This window comes from Ischnura elegans, chromosome 10 (assembly GCF_921293095.1).
Source record: "Ischnura elegans chromosome 10, ioIscEleg1.1, whole genome shotgun sequence".
Taxonomy (NCBI): Eukaryota; Metazoa; Arthropoda; class Insecta; order Odonata; family Coenagrionidae; genus Ischnura; species Ischnura elegans.
In genome coordinates this window covers 95,148,633-95,157,823 of record NC_060255.1, presented here as the reverse complement: position 1 = coordinate 95,157,823, position 9,191 = coordinate 95,148,633, and the positions used below count along the sequence as shown (strand labels likewise).

Below are 9,191 nucleotides of genomic sequence, written 5' to 3'. Positions count from 1 at the left end.
GAAATAATTGGGACCGAACCAAGGAGATCGTAAATACACAGGAGGCGCTGTACTCGTGATCGAAATTCCTCCATATTGGTTTGGACGTTTTCGGACTTAGTCCCAAACAGTGTACTGTAACGAAACTCGCCTTCCACTTCTTATTTTGTGTTACTTTGAGGTACAGAAATACACTTAATTAAGAAATAACATGCGCCAAAATAATTTTTTACAAGTTATATTCTAAATGTCGTAAAGAATACCAACTGGGCCAAATTTACAATCTGATATTTTACAAATATATTGCGTTATTTCCCTTTTCTGTTCCAATGTGCACAATCAAAAATTGTCTATGCATACAACTGAACTCCCGCCACGGAAATCTTTGGTAAAAGGCGAAAGATTTATACGAACTGATTTGAGTTCTGCCGTATCACTTTCCCCGCGATCTTTCTCTCTCGCAGGCACCTCCTTTTTCTTTGCGCCTTTTTCTTCTTTCTGACGATCTTTTTAGAATCTTTATCTCTTCAAGCTCTCTCAATAATCCACTATGTTAGATTTTCTCCCGATCTTTTTAGAACACGTCTATCTTTTAGTTCTCTCCATACACGACTATCTTAGTTTTTCTTTCCGCGTCCCTCACTACCATTATTGCCTCCTGGGGATCGGGTTGGTGTGGTGGCTAGAGTGTTGGCTTCCCAACCGATGGGCCCGGGTTCAAATCCCGGTAGTGGCAGAAAATATTCAGTGATTCCCCGATCCCTGCTTGACTGTTGTGTGGAGGACATTTCAAGCGCAACACTCCGTCCGTCGGATGGGACGTTAAGCCGTGGTCCCCTTGGTGCCTTTCGTTAAGAGCAGGCTAATGCCGACGCCGGGTTTCTCTCCACCCTTCCTTCCATACCCTTCCCTCATGGCGCAAATGACCTCAGCTGTCGGTCGCCTCCTCCAAATACAATACCATACCATTATTGCCTCCTCAGTACGATTGTTAATTTAATTTTTATTTATTTGAACAAACAACATGGGGGTTTGTTTACAGCACGTATATAATCAAGTATTCCTTACACGGTAGACGGTAGTAGACGGTATTCCTTACATCGCCTCTGATTTATATCATGAAAATGCATCGATTACTTCTTGATTGTCGTTGGAATTTTCCGATCGTTTGCCACACTACTGTGTACATTAAACTGTCCATACAGTCATATCGCGGTGATTGCCATCGTTAATTGCCATAATTTGCCATCGTCGTGAATATACATTCCTACTTTTTTTGCGACCAGTCAACTATCATAATATTTTCGTTGGCTGTAATCTTATTAATTACCAATAGAAGTACAGGGGAATGGATATTTAACACTGGTAAAATGTTATTTTCGGCTAAGCTAGATGCACAGCGGAACCGTGGTGATTGACAATAGCTTTTACGTGGGAAAAGATATTCGAGGAATATTTTCACGAAGCCTTCCCGTAATGATATAGAAAAAAGGTTTACTGTGTTCGTTAGCGATAGTTCATTTTAGCGTAACCACGATCATGACTGAATAATTCACCAAATAGTTATCTTTAGAGATACGTGATAATCGCACTTTCATTTTTATTTTATCTCATTTTCAATAAAAGTTTATCGCATTTTGTAGCGTCTATTTTTTATTTTCGAAATGAGGTAGATGACGATAAATGTAGTAAAACACAGTTATATGACAAAATACAGAATATTTTAAATTATTATGCTGTAGAACAATAATAAATTAAGGAATAAAACATATAGTGGCGGAGGTGTAGCTTGCCCGCGCCCACTTGTAATTCGCGGCCACGTAGAGCCCCAGCCAACTAGCAGCTGGCCAGTCGTTCACATGCTTTAAGCGGTGAGTGTCGGCGGAGCATTTCAACTGCGCTCGGCACAAAATGTACGAATTTTGCCGTCGAAAAGGCAAATTTTCGTAAAAATATCATAAAAGTCTAGTCATCGCATCTTATGTCGCATTTGTTTGCGCACATCGCATCCATATCGCATTTATCGCATTTGCAAATTTCACGCATCTCTACTAATGGGATATGAGGTTAGAATCCCTAATGGACTCGCTAAAATTTTTTCAAGTTATTTAGAGTTAGAAAAATTAATTATCCAGTTTAATTCTGTCTTTCGACCCCTTTCCCGTTTCTCGAGCAATTTGAGGCGAAAAATCGACTCTCTTAACCCTTTCACAGATGCGTTGATGACGTCATTAGCTCTTATCATGTGGGTAACCGCCTCCCCGCTCCTCCTCGGAGTCGTTAATCAACCTCAGGTGGTTCGTTTTTGTTCACATTCCTGATAGCGATTTCTTCCTTCAATGATTGGTGCCACCTTCACGAGTAAAAAACCGGGACTCTAATGACGTCACAAACTCATGAAAAGTGTGTGAAAACTTTCGCAGTTTCTTTTTATTTAAACTTATGAGAGAATTGCTGAATGTGAGATGCATGCTATCGTGTTAACTGATCATTCCGCAAAATATCTACGAGTTAAACTCAATGGTGATCCATCGTGGAATACATATATTCGGAATTTACGGCAAAACAATTAGAAAATCGTAAATTGGGATCTGTTACAAGAATACTAGGAAAGTGCGAAGACATGCTTAAAGCGGTGAGTGTCGGCGGAGCATTTAAACTGCGCTCGGCACAAAATGTACGAATTATGCCGTCGAAAAGGCAAATTTTCGTAAAAATATCATAAAAGTTCAGTCATCGCATCTATGCCGCATTTATTTGCGCACATCGCATCTATATCGCATTTGCAATTTTCACGCATCTCTAGTTATCATTGACTCTTAGGGGATTATCAATGTTTTGGTCAAAGTAGGCGTGGCTTTCTTACCCAAGCACCCCTATTTCTGCCACACTGCGCTCAACGCTCGAAACAAGTGGTGCCCCCTCCAGTATATGTACAACCTCCTTGGACCGACACACCTTACGGATTACTTCATTGTTCGGATTGGCCGAAATAAGAGTAAAAGAAACGGTTCGAAACGGGAGAACCAATCACAAACGTACAAAGTGCATAGGACCGCGTAATAGGGTAGTTTCCTTCATTCAAGAAAACGAAATGCATTGATTGCGATTCTTTACCCATCATTAGAGTATTCATAATATACAAATTATTTGGTTTTAGAAATACCGTTTTAGACGAATGGAAATGGTCAATTTTAACCTCATTTGAAAAAGGCCAGATTGGCGCCCATGCGATGCCACTCCACGTGACGTCACTGGGACTTAGTTTCTATACGAGTAGATAGGAGTTTTACATCGTCTGATATTAACAATGCATGCATGAGGCACAGAGCTCAGGGAAACATGTCTTAATAATCACCTATTAAAACTGCATAAGTTCGGAAAGTTTCCTTCGTTTGATAAGGTATAAATAACCCTTATCTAACCCAAGCGCCACCTGCTGGCAGGGTACTCTGCTACCTGCTGGCATCCTGCGTCGTATCAGCGCTCAAAGCCTCGCCCCAAGGTCACTGGCGAAAGCGGGAACCAGAACGACGTCACACGGAGATTTCCCGGCATTCATACTTAGCTGTCGCATTTTTGCGCGCTTGAGAATTTTCACTTTTCATTTAATCGCGAAAAATAGATATCGCCATTTAAAAATCTAAAAGCGTGAAATACGTACTCCAGGAGTAATAATATTTCGATTTAGGCAATAAAATAATAATAGGAAACCACCCTATTGCTCAAGACTGTTCTCGCCCTAATCCTTCTTCTTCGACGAACCACACGCGCGCTGACAACTCATATTCTGGCGCCTTGAACGTCAAACAGTCGTCATTCCTCAATGCTGCAATGTAATTTAAATACAGGATTGAATATTGTACATTGTTAATTGTTGAAACTGTTAGTTAAATTTTAATATTTGTGCTTCAAGTAATTATTGTACTGTGTTTAGGGCCCAAGTAGTAAAAAAAGAGCTGTACCGAACCAAAAACCAGTTTACTCCTGTTTGTTGATCTCAATGGATATTACGCCAGACTGATATCCTGGTATCCTTATTTAAGGCTAATGACTGAATTACAGTAATTTTTTCATCCCTTTTATCGTCATATGTAATGTCATTTTTGAGGGTTGTTTTCACAGGAGTGAATGAAAGGAATGTCAAACAAAAGGCGTGACAGGGATCAGTAGTTGAAAGTAAGTAACATGTAATTTTTTTTGTAAATTATCATGCCTTTTTTCAAATATGTATGTCACTGGAAATATTGTATTTATATAAATGTATACAGATTCTGGCAAGAATTCAATGCAATTGGATGCTTCTTAATCAATTCGTAATACTTAAAGATAGATAGACAGCCTTACCCTTAAACAGCCTTACCTGGTGCCATAGCTATCCGATTAAAAAACATACGGTTGATTTACCTTGAAAAAATTCATCTAAAATTGGATGGAAGGCAGCAAAAGTTCGAAAGCAAAAGTTCGAAATAAACGTATTCGGATTAGCGTGACTTCATAATATCTGCTACCAAGAAGACACCACTTTTGCCAAGAACATCGTCAGCTCACCCTATTCTCATCGAAATTGTGTAAAAAATATTTATTTCTTTCACCCTAACTTCAGCGAAAAAAAACCATTCACTCCCAATATACCGTTCAAATTCCGATTAAAAATTGTCGCTAGATTCGGCACGGGTAACGAAGTGCGATTGAGTTGGAATTCCACATTGGAGTTTATATGAACAAAAGAAAAAAATGCGAAGGGTGAGATCAAGAATTTTCTGGAAACGGAAGCATCAAATTGAAGGTCTCTTCCGTTTCATGCATTTCGTAAATCGTCAAAGGAGATCGTTGTCCTACGTCATAGAGTGACATCGGGTGTAAGTAGAGTATTATCGAATGGTCAATATTTGTCGGGTTATCTCCAGATGAAGCATTTTTCTCTTATTTTGCATTGATAACAATCTTATTCGATTTTCGTAGATAGTATAAACGGAGTGGATATCTTTCAACTCCAGCGATGATGCTTAAGCCAGAATCACACGACAATTTTTTTTCGTCGCGAAAGCGATCACTATCGCGATCACTTTTCCCGTCGCGAAAAGCGATCGCTATAGTGATCATTTTTCTGAATCACACGGTCCCTCCCGCCGTCGCTTTTCGTTACATTTCCGATATCACAGCTCGTTGTCATAGGACCCGCATCACGAAAATATATAGCGTGTTTGTTTATCTATGTCGTTCCCACAATTGTCAAACGCAGCGCTGCAATCACACCATACGGTCATGCGTTTTTATTGGCTGATATGGAGTTTTAGGGACGGTTTTAGCGACGGAAAAAGCGACCGGACGAGTGATGAAAATAGCGATGGGAATCCTCATCGCGATCGCGATCGTGAAAAACAATTGCCGGCGACGATCATTTGCGAATGATCACTCTAGTGATCACTTTCGCAACGAAAAAAATGATCGTGTGATTCAGGCTTTAGCAATTTCTTCAGCAAGGATTTTTTCGTAAATTCTCATGCCTCTTTTCAAATATGTATCTCATTTAAGCCACTGGAAATATTAATTTATCACTCATCGAAAAGTGTATAGATGTTCTGGCAATAATTCAATGCTATTGGATGCTTCTTAATCAATTCGTAATACTTAATGATAGATAGACCCTTCAACAGCCATAACTGGTGCCATAGCTATCCGATAAAAAACATACGGTTGATTTACCGTGAAAAAAAAATTCATCTCAATGCTGCTTGGATAAAGCAAAAGTTCGAAATAAACATATTCGGATTAGCGGGACTTCAGAATATCTGCTATCAAGAAGACACCACGTTTGCCACGAACACCGTCAGTTCACCCTGTTCTCATCGCAACTGTGTAAAAAATATTTATTTCTTTCCCCCTGACTTCAGCCAAAAAAAAACCATTCACTCCCAATATCCCGTTCAAATTTCGATTAAAAATTGTCGTTAGCTTTGGCACGGGTAACGAAGTCCGATTGAGTTGAAATTTCACATTAGAGTTTATATGAACAAAAGAAAAAAAATGAGAGAGGTGAGATCAATAATTTTCTGGAGACGGAAGCATCAAATTGAAGGTCTCTTCCGTTTCATGCATTTCGTAAATCGTCAAAGAAGGTTGTTGTCCTACGTCGTCGAGTGACATCGGGTAATAGTAAATTTTTATCGAATGGTCAATATTTGTTAGACTATCTCCAGATGCAGCATTTTTCTCTTATGCTACATTCAAAACAATCTTCTTCAATTTTCGCAGATAATATAAACGGAGTGGATATCTTTGAGCTCCAGTATTAATGCTTAGCAATTTCTTCAGCAAGTAAAATATAATTTTCTGTGAATTCTAACGCCTTTATTCAATTCTGTATCTCATTTAAGCTATTGGAAATAATTATTTTGCCCTCCTCGAAAAATGTATAGATGTTCTGGCAATAATTCAATGCTAATGGATGCTTCGCAATCAATTAGTAATACTTAAAGATAGATAGACCCTGAAATAGCCTTATCTGGGGCCAAATCCGAGAAGATTTTATAAATAGTATTCGCCGGGAAAGCTTATATCTTTTACTTTAAAATAACTAAGTCCATTCATATTCCTGAATAAAAAACTCATTTGTCACACATATTTTCATTCTTTGAGGAAAAGTTTGTAGTTTACTCTTGTTTGTTGACCTCAATAGATTTTACGCCGGACGGATATCCTGGAATCGCTATTAAAGGCTAACGACTGAATTTACAGAAATTTTTTCATCCCTTTTGTCGCCATTGGTAGTAACTAATGTCATTTTCAAGGGTTGTTTTCATAGGAGTGAAGCAAAAGGATGTCAGACGGAATGCGTGACAGGGATCAGTAATTGAAAGTTATGGCGGCGATAACGAAGTCGGAGAGGCGATTGGCACGTTTTCTGACATTGAACACGCGATGAACGAGAATATTCCTGCGCTACAGCCAATTTCAAAAGGGAACGAGAGATCAGAATTCCGTCATTAGCAGAATTTCGACCCGGGACATGTGAAGAGGTAGTTATTTAATTTCCGGAAATATTGGGTTTTCCTCTTTCAGGAAGTAAGTAACGAACCCGAAGATTAATCCTACATTTTCTACTGTTCAGCATGCCATCAATAAGGAAATATCAGTGCTACGGCCAATTTCAAAGAGAACGAACTGTCGGAATTTTATCGTTATCAGAATTTAAAACTGGGACGGCTGAAAAGGTAGTTATTAAATTTGATTAGATATTTGGTTTTCCTATTTCACGAATTAAGCTAACGAACACAAAAATTCAAACTAAATTTCTTCCTGATGACCATGCTAACAATAAGGAAGCGTCAGTGCTTTAGCCAATTTAAAGAGAACAAACACTCGGAATTTTGACTTTAGCAGAACTTCAACATGGGTCATCTGCAAAGGTTATTAATTTAATTTGCTCAGATATTTGGTTTCCCTATTTCAAGAAACAAGGTAACGAGCGCAAAAATTCAAACTTCATTCTTCCAATATAAAGGAAAGTAATTATAGGATTGGGATCGGGTTGGTGTGGTGGCTAGAGTGTTGGCTTCCCACCCGGCGGGCTCGGGTTCAAATCCCGGCAGTGGCAGATAATTTTCAGAGACTGCCCGATCCCTGCTTGAATGTTGTGTGGAGGACATTTCAAGCGCAACACTCCGTCCGTCGGATGGGACGTTAAGCCGTGGTCCCCTTGGCGCCTTTCGTTAAGAGCAGGCTAACGCCGACGCCGGGTTTCTCTTCACCCTTCCTTGCCTACCCTTCCCTCATGGCGCAAATGACCTCAGCTGTCGGTCGCCTCCTCCATATACCATACCATACCAATTATAGGATTATTATCAGAATTCACTAAGTTTCGCCATAGCCCTGTGTAGTAATTTACCATACTCAAATATTTCCTCTTTCAAGAATTATGAAAACTAGCTCAGAAAGCAAATTCCATCACTTCATGCTAATCACGCAGGAATTTTCAACCAATTTTAAAGAGAATTTTAAGGATTTTTATGCATTTGCAGAATTTTTCCCCACGGCAATATATTTTGTGGTAATTTGCTTTCCTTGGTTATTTTTAATTCTTCTTTCAAGAATTATGATAACGAATTCAGACCTCAAATTTCATTTCGACCTGTTAAAAATGAGATGACCCAGGATGTGTTAGTGCTACATCCAATTTTAATATGGTAGGATTTTTGAAATTGTTAGTTTCGAACTAGGCTCTAACTATTGGCTCTTTAGCTCTAGTTCGAAACTCTAACAATTTCAAAAATCCGACCACATTAAAGTTGGATGTAGCACTAACACTTCCTGGATAATATCATTTTTAGCAGGTTTTGTTGTACATATTTACTTTAATTATGAGTTTGGTTTAGCTTTTTCAAGAATTAGCAGCATTTATCAATAAAATATCACCCAGAATACTGAAAAGCGAAACCATATTCTGGCCATAGAAACGTGATATGGGTACAGGAAAATATTGAGGTAACTCAAATATGTAAAAGCTATATCCTGTGGGCTTCAGCGATCCAGAAAAATTATATTAGCAGGGAACGCTGCCTCCTTGATTATAACCTTGAAATTTTCATGCATCGCGTACTACTGTCGGCGTCAAAATGATGTGCCGTTGTACTTTGCAAATTTATATCTAGACTTCGGTGCATGTCGTAGTGATACATAATACATCATTTTAAAGAAAATTTTATTCTAACTTCTGATTTTTTTGTTTTCTGAAAAATTTAACAATCAAGAAACGCGAGTGCAATAACTGAATCCGCGCACCATAAAATTAGCCGTTTTGTCAACTTCATGAACTTTGTGACTCAGCCTAGGGAAAACTACTGCGTATACAGTTGTCATCTTCCACGTTAAGTTGAAAACATTTCTTTAAGTTAATAAAATGGCTTTTGCGTGTTTTTAGAACGCATATTTTGTTGTAAAATAACGAAAATGTTTAAATATTATCTAGTCCTGCAGTTTGCCCCGAAAGTAAAAATAGAATTGATAGAAACACTTTTAAATTTGGTAGTGAAGACTATTCGCGACCAGCATACGCTGGGAAAGCATCCGATCTTTTTTCACTTTTAAATTTATTTTCAATTTTTATATGATCCTAAAATACATGATTTTTATGCAGTATAGATTATATATGGGCATTAAAAAAAAATACGCTGGAGCGAACGAATGCTGCGTTGCCACGTCTTGCGCGC

At 38.5% G+C, this 9,191-nt stretch overlaps 1 pseudogene; it reads right to left on the bottom strand.

Moving 5' to 3' along the window:
- Nucleotides 1-299: 299 nt before the first annotated feature.
- LOC124167390 lies at nt 300-412 on the bottom strand (annotated as a pseudogene).
- Nucleotides 413-9,191: the final 8,779 nt, after the last annotated feature.